Source organism: Gossypium hirsutum, chromosome D11 (genome assembly GCF_007990345.1).
Source record: "Gossypium hirsutum isolate 1008001.06 chromosome D11, Gossypium_hirsutum_v2.1, whole genome shotgun sequence".
Classification (NCBI taxonomy): domain Eukaryota; kingdom Viridiplantae; phylum Streptophyta; class Magnoliopsida; order Malvales; family Malvaceae; genus Gossypium; species Gossypium hirsutum.
The window spans coordinates 21,592,022-21,605,337 of NC_053447.1; positions in this window are offsets into that span (position 1 = coordinate 21,592,022).

Below are 13,316 nucleotides of genomic sequence, written 5' to 3' on the forward strand. Positions count from 1 at the left end.
TAGATTTCTCTGTTAAATGCTTTTGGTTTCACGCTATTTGAGTTTCTTGCATAAAAATCTCAACTTTAATATTTTTCTCAAGTTTTACTTTCATGGTTGCCTTGTTTTTCATTGCTATGTTTATTTTTTTCACATTGAGCATGTGTAGCTAAACTTTTAAGGAGATTGGTTGATGGAGATGTGGATTAACTAAAATCTTTGGACAAGGGACTAAATCGTGACAAATTGGACTAACTTGTAAAGAACTAAGAACTTAGATAATGACACCCTTAAGGGAATATCAAGATAAAGTGCGGAAGGTAATCTTGTTGCGCACTCGTTCGTTAGTCCCGAATTAACAAGCGAGATCAGTAGATAAACTAGACCTAATTCGTCTAAGTCGGTAAAATTGTGATTAGAGGATAAAATAGAGTCACTTGGTAATTTACATGATTTATGTCCTTAATCCAAGATTTGGTAAACCACATTGAAGTCAACCAACCCCCCATTAGTTATTCGCTAAATAGTCTCTCTAGTTTACATTTCTTGCAATTTAGTCATTAGTATAGAATATTTAATTTTCTTGCAAAATCATCTTTTATGGATTGCTATACTATAACATCATATTAGTAGTTACTTAGACTCTATTGTGTATGTTAGTTATTTCTCAATCGCTTAAGTGATTAATGCGCACGCGCACAGCCAGTTAAAACTCCATATGAATTGTGGTATGACAGGAAGCCTAATATTAATCACTCAAGAATTTAGGGATGATCGTCCCACGTGTTGGATAAAGATGCGAAGAAGTTGGACTCACGAATAAAATTGTGCATGTTTGTGGGATATCCAAAGAGAAGAAAAGGTAGTTTGTTTTATAACCTGAAAGAACAAACTATAATAGTTTCAACTCATGCTACTTTCTTTGAAGAAAGTTACATGAATGAATTCAAATCTCGGACTAAAGAGGTACTCAAGGAACTTTCAAAAAATATACAAAAATCTAAAGAAGTAATTCTGGAACCAACTCCTAATAGTAGACCTGCAAATGATTAGCAACATCGGGTGCTTCGTAGTAGTGAGAGGGTCTCTAGTAGGTCTGAGTTTCTCCAATATAGAGAAAGTGTTTTTAACACTGAGTCTATCAAATAGGAAGATGATGACCCACACATGTATGATGAAGCAATGCAAAACGCTAATTCTAAGCTCTAGGAAATAGCTATGAAAGCTAAAATAGATTATATGGACTCTAACTCAGTGTGGGAACTGGTAAGCTTATCGGAAGGGATAAAACCCATAGGATGTAAGTAAATCTACAAGAGAAAAAAAATGCGGATGAAAAAATGAAAACTTATAAGGTCGAACTTGTAGCAAAAGTTTACACTAAAAAAAAGGTATCGATTACGAAGAAACCTTATTTTCTGTTGCCATGCTCAAGTCAATCTGTATATTGCTATTCATTATAGTGGCTCTCAATTATGATATTTGAAAAATGAATGTCAAGATAGTGTTTTTGAATAACTATCTTGAAGAAAACATATATATGATGCAACCCGCCAGATATAGCTAAAAGAAACAAGCATAAAGTTCACAAACAACTTAGATACATATATGGGCTTAAGCAAGCATCCCGATCATGGAATCAAAGATTTGATCAAGCGATCAAGACTTTCAGATTTAAGAAAAATGTAGATGAACATTGTGTTTATAAACATTTAAGGGATAGAAATGTGATCTTTCTTGCTCTATATGTTGATGACATTCTACTAATTGGAAATGATGTAGGAACATTATCCTCGATTAAACTATGGTTAACTCAACAGTTTAGCATGCAAGACTTGGGAAATGCTAATTTTGTTCTAGGTATTCGAATCCTATGGGATCAAAAGAACAAAGTGGTTGCACTGTCTCAAGCTTCATACATAAACAAGATATTGGAGAGTTATGCTATGACCTATTCGAAGAAGGATAATCAACCCTCCGTATCAGGATTTCATCTCTCTTTAAAGGATTGTCCTAAGATAGCGGAGGAAAGAGAGAACATAAGAAAGACTCCTTATGCTTTGGCAGTAGGAAGTCTCATATATGCTATCTTATACACACGCCCAGATATCTATTTTGCAATAGGGTTGGTAAGTCGATATCAGACGAACCCTGGACCAAGACATTGAGAAGAAGTTAAGTATATACTCAAGTATTTATGGAGAACGAAGGATTTTCTTCTTGTGTATTTTGGAAGAAATCTTACTCTTATTGTATATACCAATTCTGACTTCCAAATGTGTAGGGATTTGAGGAAATTGACATCGGGTTGTGTTTTTGTCCCAAGTAATGGGTCTAGTTTGTGAAGAAGTTTAAAGCAAAGCTATACTACTGACTCCACTATGGAGGCTGAAAATGAGGTTGCTTTTGAGGCTATCAAAGAAGCAATATGGTTTCGAAAGTTCCTTATAGATCTTGAAGTCATTCCTGTTATAGGAAAAACTATCACATTGTATTGTAACGACAGTGTGACAATAGCTAATACCAAGGAGACAAGAAACCACAAGAGGAAAAAACATCTGAGGACAACCTTGTGGATTTATTTACCAAGACTCTACTGGTTATGAGTTTTGAAAAACACGTGGATAGCATGAGAATGCGTAACATTACTCATCTACTTCACTAGGGTAAGTGTTAGATTATTGGATCTGGTGTCCTAAATGAGTATATTCATTTGTAAACTTGTAATTTTTTAAAATAGATTGGTTAATAAAACAAATTCATTGATTACATTAATATACTTTTTATGATTATCCTCATATGGTTTTGCACGCAAAGCAAAATGGAAGCAAATGTTGCTCATTTGTTATCTAACATTTAAACTAATACTAAGAAATATTACGTGGTTAGATTATAATACGAAAAGACAACTTGTATTAGTAGACGAACCTAAACATGTCTTTAGTCTAATTGGAAATGAGCAAACCGATTGAAAAACTAATATGTCATCTATCAAGTCCAATTAGTGAGATTTTTTGTCTTGGACATTAGATTGGATGATTCACAGAAGATAGAAACATAGATGTGACTGACTGAACTGGTAGTACATCAGACTAGACCTAAGAATAATAGATCCAGAATCCGTTTATGGATTTATTCAGTTGTAACGTTCATAGTGTGCCATGCCTAATTCCTGATTGGATGGTAGACTATGTATGTGTGACTTGTACACTTTGATGCAAGTAAAAGCCTGAGTTCGAATAGATAATGAACTGAAAGTTGGTGCATTGGGTGTACAACTTCTACAATATGTAGTGTCATTCACAACAGTGGAATTCATAACCCGAGACATGGGTAAATGACATCCTCTCATTTAAAATTACATGGTTGATGAAAAGTAAACGTGACCATGGATCGTTTGTCTTTATGATGAATGACTTGATCACTATTTGATGGTGATTGACTTTTCATTAAGGAAGATGTAATGGTTCCATGAGATAAAATAGGATCATACTGGCAGAATGAATATTATCCCAAAAAGATTAAAGATATCCTATTAGGGTAACACACTTACGACAAGGTCGTTGGATGAGCACTAATCGAGTTGCTTTTGTAATGGTATGCCGTTGGGGAGAGCTCAGTTACGGTACTATAGTGGAATGACTTTGTGACAAAATAAGTTTATAATTATTATGTGACAATTTGGAGCTTAATTTTAAATCATTTGAGCCTTAGTTGCATATATCCAATCGGTCCCTCTGCTAGGTCGTTGAAACCAGAAATGAATTGCATGTTGAATCAAATGAACAAAAATGAAAAAAAAAGGTGCGATGGAAAAATAGGAAACATTCAGAAATTAAGAAAATGGATTTTCTCCAAAATGAAAATGAAAATTAAAGAAATGGAATTATTTGTAAATGAATGTGGTTTCCTCAAAATGGAAATGAAAATGAAAATTAGAAATGAATTCATTTAAAATGAACAAGGAATACTAAAAAATGATTGGAAGATTGAATTTATGTTCTTGAGCTATTTTAAAGCTCAAAAATGAAAATAAATCATGTAATCATAGTGAAAAAGTTAAATGGTTTTATTCTATTAAGAATTAAATATATTTTCCAAAATAACGATTCTACTAATTTCTATTTAAGAAGTGAATTTTGGTTTTCACCAAAAAGAATACAACTATTTGTAGTTTCAGTGTTTGATTCAATCTGTTCGAGCTCACACTCGAAGCAATTCGTGGTACGAGAATAGCAGAGAAGATCATTAGGTTGAAAGCGAGGAACCACAATGATCTGTCTATCCAAAAACATAGGCACGATTTTGGTCTAGGGTTTATTGCTATAAATATCATAAACCGTGATGATTTTAAAAATATATATTTTTCGTTGTGTAAGAAAATTGTTTTTGAATTGGAATTTTACAACAATTTTAGCTTAGGTAAATTTGGTATTTGAATGAATGCAATTAAATGAATTGATATTGAATAAGTTGAGCTCATGTTTGAATTGTTTTTGTTTTGGAATTGGTTAGGTGATTTATTTCGTATTAAATGGTATGAATTTGAATTGGTTTTGATGGTATTAAGTGATACAAGTCAATTAGGTGGTATTGTACATGTTGAAATGGAACCAAAATGGTGTTTTTGCCAAAAACAGGGACTTCGTCACAACAAAAAACAACCAACGTCACAAAGTGGTGCCGATAGTGAGTGACATTGCAACGTCAACATGTTCAAAGTCGCGACTTGCCTTACTGAGTTGGCGACGTCACAACATAGAGATTGTGAGGTCACGACGTTGGGCCTGAATTTTTAAAACTTTACAATTTGGTCCTAATTCAAGGTCAGATTAATAGAAGAGCTTTCGTAAGCTCATGTAAAAACCAAAAATAGTTGTGTAATACTTTATGTACATGAAGGCTATTTATTTACGTATTTAAATTATTAAATGTTGCAAAATGTTTTGAATTTACTAAATCGATAGTTGTAGCATCTCGTAGCTTGAATCCGGCGACCAGGTTAGGTGAAGGGTGTTATATTAAACATAATTGTTGGATCTGGTGCCTTAAGTGTAGTATTTTCAAATACATTGATTAATAAAATTATTCATTAATTAAATTAATATACTTCGTATTGTTTTCCTCAAATGATTTTTGTACGCAAAGTAAAATAGAAGCAAATGTTGCTCATTGGTTGTCTATTGTTTGAATCGATACTAAGCGATATTATATGGTCGGGTCGTAGTATGGAAAGATAGCTTGTATTAGTAGACAAACCCAAATATGTCCTTAGTCTAATCGAAAATGAAGAAACCGATTGAAAGATTAATATATTATCTATTAAGTCCAATTGGGCAGATACCTTATCTTGGGCATTGGAGCGAATAACTCCCAGAAGATAGAAATATAGATGTGACTGGCCAGACTGACAGTATATCGAACAAGACCCAAGAAGAATGGATCCTGAATCCATTTATGGATTTATTCACTTGTGACGTTCATAGTGTGACATACATAAATCTTGAGTGGATGGCGAACTATATATGCGTGACTCATACATTTTGATGTAGGTAAAAGCCTGAGTTCAAATAGATAAGGAACCGAAAGTTGGAGCGTTCAATGTACGACTTCTGTAGTATGTAACGTCATTCACAATAGTGGAACTAATAGCCCAAAACATGAGTAAATGATATCCTCTTATTAGCATTACATGGTTGATGAAAAGTAAACGTGGCCACGTGTTGTCTGTCTTTGTAATGGATGACTTGATCACTATTTAATAGTGATTGACTTTTCATGAAGAAAGATACAATGGTTACCATGAGATAAAATAGGATTATATTGGGAGAACGAATATTATCTCAAAGAGGTCAAGGATATCCTATGAAGCTAACACACTTATGACAAGGTTAATGGGCGACCACTGAATAGTTGCTTTCGTAATGGTATGTCATGGAGGAGAGCTTAATCACGATACTATAGTGGAATGACTTCGTGACTAAATGAGTTTATGATTAATAAGTGAAAAGCCAAAACTTAATTATAAATTTTTTAAACCTCAACCACATATGTCCAATCGTTCCTTCTGCTAACTTGTTGAAACCAAAAATAAATTATGTGTTTAAATAGAAATGAACGAAATGAATAGAAAAAGAGAAATGGGAAACATTCAGGAATGATTATGGTTTTCTCCGAAATTGAGAAATGGAATCATTTAGAAATGAATATAGGTTTTTTAAAATGGAATTTTGCAATCTTATATAGGATTACTAAAAAATTGATGGAAAAATGAGTTTATGTTTTTGGATTGTTTCGAAGGTCAAAAATGAAAATAAATCATTCTATCATAGTGAACATGTTGAGTTGTGACATATTAAATGAATTTTTCTTGAAATTTTACCGGGGGTAAAATCATCAAATTTTTACCGAGGGTAAAATTATCAAAATTTTATTGAGAAAAAATTGGGATGAGCAAATTATTTAATATGTAGATATTAAATTTTATTATAGGAAATAGAAAAACTGAATTGGGTTGGATCATATTACAGAGTACTGGTCAAAAAGATCCAAAAAGTACTAGTAATTGGACTCAATGTGAGAGAAACCCAAAACCCCTCATGTAATGAGGTGGGACGGCAAAACACTAGTATCATTAACTAGGGTTGTTTCCCCTTATATCCTAGATAAACTATGACATGTTTTTTTTCTAATGGAAATAAACTTTTACAACTCCATAAAGGTTCTACCTTCTCTTCTTATAAATAGATGGCACCGGTAGAGTTATTTAGACAACTTTGAGAGATTTTTATTCTGCTGAAAATATAAAGAATTTATTCTCAACTATTATATATATATTTCTAGAATAACAATTTACCGATTTCTATTATTAAAGAGAGAATTTCCGTTTTCACCTCAAAAAGAAATTTTTTTCTAATTTTGTGTTTTCGTTCAAAATTGGTTCGAGCCCACACTCGAAGCAGTTCGTGCTACGAGAATAGCGGAGAAAATCATTTGGTTGACAGCAAAAAAACACAAAGGATCCGTTTATCAGAAAAAAAACAAATGTGTATTTGGTTAAGGTTTATTCCTATAAATATCACAAACCGGGTCAGTTTTCAAAATTTTTATTTGTCGTTGTGCAAGAAAACCATTTTCAAATCGATTTTTTTCTAACAATAATGTTGCCCTTGTAGATCAAATTGATGATATAGGGTCTAACATGAATACTCCATCAAATTATTATAAGAATATGTAAGTGCAAATTTATAAAAATCATAAAGGTAGAAAAGATCTCAGTTGTTCCACTAGTTAAAATGCTTTATGATGTAGCTCCCTGTCACATCCCCTTTAATGAACTTGACAAATGGAGTAAGAGAAGAGTATTACTACTACTAAGTTGACTAAATCTTATTTTTTTATGACTTATTTGATTGCAAATTGAGTCCTTGATATGATATTTCTTGTGAACTAACTTTGAATTTTTGTCATCTTAAGGCTACTCCCTTTAAATTTTTGTCAAAAGGGGAAAGTAATATGTGCTTCAAATGCTTCTATTTAGGGGGAATATTTTTCTTAATTTTTGGATTTGAAGGTTTATTTTGAGATATTTGCTTGCTTGAATTTCATGTTGTTTTGGAGTATTTGTTTTCGTTATAGACATTTTACCAAAAATGCCAAAAGGGAAATTGTTGGTTCATAGCCTACAATGTGCTTTTTAATGGATCGATGGAGTTGGCACATCTCGTTTCATACTTCACAGTCAACCCGCGCATATTTCTTTTATGTTGGCAAATTTTGACTTCGTGTTTATTTTAATTACTATATATAATAGTAAAAATGTCTATTGGTACCCAAATCAAGAGGAAAACTTATCCTTATCAAGAAGTAATATTGTACATCCATATTGAAGAGTCCTAGTCCAAGGATAACTCTTAAAAATCAAGATAAAGTTGAGAGATGTCCTAGATCAGCTAAGGACTTGTGCAATACATCCTTACGAGAAATCCTTGATAAAAACAGAAGTTTGGCATCAAATTTACACTAATTTATTTGATGATTCTCAATTGTTAATCCACAATTTAAATACACTTTGAGTTAAGCAACGAAACATCAACCGCAAAGTCCTTATTAGTAAAATGTCATCACATGGATTATGGTAAGCATAATATAATGGTTGATTAAGAGTGAATATTTCAACTAAGACTATCAAAGATTATTATAGATGATAATTGAGGTCTACCTATGATACTTCGATTTGGTGAAAATCAACAAGTAAAACCTATAACCATCCATTTTATCTCTTGCTTAAAGCTAAAGTCTTAGAAACCTATAGATAGCCATTGTGCTTGTGGGATTGAGTGAAGAGTTGAAGTGCACGATTGAGAAAGAACTTGCAGCTCGCAATTGAGTTCATTTTGTGAGAAATATTATATGTGTGTTTTTCTTTGTTTCATATTTAAGCTATTTGTTTTCAACCTTTAGTATGAAGGCTTATTTTTATTAAGGGAAAATTCATACTAAGGTTTTATTTGTTAAATTGAAAAAATACATGTTGAAAGATTGAGTTCTGGAAAAAAATTATTGAATTTAAGTTATAAAATCTATGAATATATGTTGAGGATCAGTATCTAACCCGAAATGTCTCACTCCCTCAGCAATAGAGGTACTGTTCTCGAGGTGTCGAAACCTAGTTTTAGCCTTGGGTTTTTTCTCCATACTTCGAGGAGAGCCCAAAGGGGTTCACGGAGTTTCGACAAGAGTGCCTAGGTGCACTAAGGAAATGTTTTATCATTTGGCTTTGGTGAAGTTTGAACTTATGCCCTTAAAGGGTCGATATGTGAACTACCCACACCTGGACAAAAGAACCCTATAACGTTTCATTGTTCCCTGGGATTGGCTTTGGGCTTTTCTTGCACGCCTTAGGTGGGAGGTGAGGAATGCCTTCTTCCGAGGGGGACAAGCCATCAATTCGATATCACTCTGAAAGGGCTAGAATGCTAACCTTATGTTAACCTAAAATGTTAAACCCTAAACCCTAAACCTATAAGCTAAGGGATAGTCTCATGTAAATAATTTTTATTGGGTGTAGGCCTCCCAAAGGTAACGGGGGTGTGCAAAGGTTTCCTCGGGCTAGACGGAGATTAGCCCTCGAGTGCAAAGGCAAAATGGAGCTTGATTGCAAGACCTATCGATCGAGCAAGGAAAAACTTGACCTTAGTGATCCGACAGTGTCAAATGGATGGGTCTTTGCTCAATGGATAAAAGTTACTTTAGGGATAATAGGCTAATCTTCCCTAAGAGCCTACATCGACGGGAAAGTTTGACACCTCGATGTTGGCATTTCGCCAGCTGAGACTATAGTATGTTCCAAGGGTTAGGTTGTTCGCCCATTAAAGTGGTACATGAGCTAGGTTCAGAACATCGTGAGACAATTTGGTCCATATCCGGTGTGGCATTAAAGCATTGAGAGAACCTTTCCCTAATACGAAAAAACTGGGAATGATGCACCTCTGGTACCAGATCAACCCTTTAAGGGCATGGGTTCAAACCCCACCAAGGCCAAATGATATTTCCTTAGTGTAACACCCCAAAATAAGGCCTAGGAGTTTTAGAGGTATTTTAGGAATTTTATTCTTAGAGTGTTCAAAATTTTATGACATGGTATATAAATTTTTTTAATACGATTTTTAGAAAATTAAATTAATTTTTGAAAAATAAGTTTTAAATACCATTTATTTTGAAACTATGACTGATTTGTAAAAGAGTCAAAACTTAGAGTTTTTAAGAGGCAATTAGACCAGATTTTAAAATTCACCCTATATTTTCCCCCACCTAGTTTTATTTTCATGTTAACTTTTCCCTTTTATTTGCTCTTGTTGTCCCATGCTCTCCCAACTCCTCCCATACAATCTTTTTTGTCAAACCTAATTTCCTTTTATTCCTATCACTTTCCAAATCATTAAACCTCCATAAAATCCAAAAAACACCTAAAAACACCATTGATTCCTTCAATGTCAAGTTTGTGGGTTTTTTGGGTTTTCGCTTAAACGCTCAGTTTTTTGTCAACTAAGTTAACGAATCATTTTATTAATAGTTTTGGATTATATCTAGTGTTTTAAACAGAATTTTTAGTCATTAAATCACATGTTTTAAATAAAAGTCGAAAATTAGGTCGTTAATGGTGGATTTCAGGATTTTGGGTAAAAACATGGTTTCAAAATGTGTTTCAAATTATTTTCACATTATTAGAAGGTTTCTAAACTTACTTTAAAGTTTTGTTAAGGATTTTTAAGGATTTAAAATGAATTTTCGTGAAAATAGTCACAAACATGTCGAAAATTTTGATACCATGAATTGAGTAGTTTTGTGTAGTTTAAAGGTTGAGAATTAGTTATAGGCGAATAATTAGATGAACGGAATTAGTTGTAGGCGAAAAGATTAAGTATAGAGGAAGATATTTGAGTTTCAAGTTTGTTAGTCAAAATTTCAATTTCATGAGAAATATAGCCTAGACTTGCAATTTTTTGTTGGTTTAAGTGAGTCTTTGGGTGAATATCGATTGTGTATATTGTGTGGTTATCATGTGTGAAGCGTCGGAACTGTCAGAACTATCGGAACCTTCTTCGAGCAAGACAAAAGGCAAGGAAAAACTAGTTTAAGCTTTCGGCTTTTCAAAGAAAGTGTAATAGGTGAGTGTTTGGAATTACTACTTGTAGACATGATTCATAGTGTTAATTGGGAGTTTAGGAATAGCCTAAATCCCTAAGTTCCGAGTGTAAGCTTTTTATTTACCTTATTTTATTTGTGATAAATTATGTGATTATAAGAATATTTATGGATTGATTATTATAATGCACAATTGTGATATGAGACATATGTGATGACTATTTTGAATTGTATTGTATTGTGGGCATATTAAATATACCGAACAATAGTGATGATGTTGTGTTAGTAATATAAATGTGTAGTTAAAGTGTGCAAAAATCGATAAGTACGTATATGTTGAATTATGGAATGTAATGCTAATGTAATAAGTTATGTATGTGATAGATTGATTTTAATGCGCTCATAGGTGGTTGGATGCGTGATAGCTCAATGAGAATTATTGTGGCACTTTAAGTGCAATTAAGTTTGAACTCGATAATCATGCATTATGTAGAAGTTTGTAATGTGAATTGATGAATATGAACAGAGATAATGTACATTAAATCAGTAATTAAAATTGTGTAATTGTGGATATTTTGGCCTTGTGATTCTTAATACCATTGGATATAGTTGGCATGCCATAGGATTGTAAGTACTCACCTATATGTGTTTTGTGATTTGGGCGTTGAGGCCCTAGGACATGTTGGAGAGATAAGGGAATGTGAGCTAATCTCTATTCAATGGGACATGTTTGGTATGTTGGAGAGTATTAGCTTTATGCTTCATCTTTGGGATATGTTCAAGACTTTATGAGTCATTTGGTGTGTTGGAGATCAGTGTATCCGATGTCTGATGATAGAGCCCACTTTTATGTTTCATAGCCTCAAGTGTCAAATTATCTTAAAATGTATATATGTGTAATGTGATGTATGCATAAATGAGTATGTGATTGCTATGCAAATTATCATTTAAATATGATCTTATATGCTGTAATAATACGATGTGAGATGGATGCAAAAACATGCGAATAATATGTTAAATGAGTCGATTAACTTGTGTTAGTATCTTAAAATTTATTTTCATGTTAGTATGTTCTTATAGTAAATTGTGTATGTAATTATGGTTTGGATCGTTTCCAATTAACTTGTGAATGCATGTGAATATATTAGATAAACTTGTGGGTTATTAAAGCATGTATACGTCATTTAGTCTTGATGAATTATTGCTAAATGAATTATATCTAAGTGAGTTAAGTGTAATTGCATGTAGGAGTATATGTCAGTCTTATGGCTTAATGAAATGTGAATATGTTGTTTTGACTTTATTAGAATATAGTTGTGAACGTGTTGTAGTATGCTCTTGTTTAACCTTTGATATCGTATGTACATTATGGTTATTCTGAGTATTCACTGAGCTTGTTAAGCTCACTCACTCCTTTCTTAAAACCCTTGTAGAGTAGTTAAGTGCCGGTGTGAGCAGCGTGGTTCCAAGGGGTGATCCAAGCAAGACCACTTCCATGATTTTGTAAGTGTTATTGTTATTTGTTTATGTTTTGAGAGTAAGGAAATGTGGTAGACTTTTATTGGTATTTACCATGATGTTTTGGATGCTTCCATAGATTATTTGTTCCTAAGTTTATGAGATACGTTTCATATTATGTTGATTATTGCTCGGACTTACTTTTGATTATTGAGACTATTACTACGATCGCTTTGATGTTTATTTGATGATGATATGATAGCATAATGAATTGGTACAAGTTAGAATGATTTTATGCTTATGTATGTCATATTTTTTACTGGTCTGAAACAGAAGTATCGATATTTGTGTTGTAAAAACAATACCTCTGTGATTTTGAAATGTATAGGAAGTTAGAATCGTAAATTGGTACCAATACCCTATCATGAGTATCGATACTCGGGGTAATTTTATCAATACTTTATGACAAGTACCGATAATTTCTGACAGTATGATTTTTGTACGAGAAATAGAATGCAAGGTTGGTATCGATTTTTCAGGAGGTATCAATACCCTTGGGTCAGTATCAATACCTACGTGATTGTCTTGGAAATTTTGCTAAGTGATCCTAATGCATGTTCAATTATTACTATAAGTTTGTTTAAAGTATGTTTGGCATGTTCTAATGATGATTGATATATGTTTGACTAAAAATTTATAAGATCACTGATAAAAGAGGATGATTTCTTAATAATATGGCAATTTGCTATGAGTATGACATGAGACGATTGATGGGTGTCGATTCGACCAATATAATCCTACGCCTAATTTGCAATTTAAGCAGTATAGGGAGTAGGGTCGATCCCTCAGAGACTGGGTTTACTGCAAATTGTTCCTCTTTTGACCAGATTTATGTCGGGGCAGTTGTCGTGCCCAAAAAGTTCGGGGGGATAAAATTTGAAGACCTGAAATAAATAAATAAAATGCGTGAAAAGAAAAAGTTGAAAACAGAATAATAAAAATAGTTAAATAAATGTGAAGAAAAATTAATTAGAATAAGCTCAGCTTCAGGCACAGATTTTTCCTCGTCTTTGAACCGATCCTCGAAATTAGATGAACTCCTCTTTTCCAATAAGCTAGTTATAGCTACCAAGGATGCCTCGGACACCAACTCTTCCTTGTGTAAATTAGTTATGGAACGTCCAATAACTAACCCTTACCGATTGAACAACCACGAAACAATCGTGATTTTG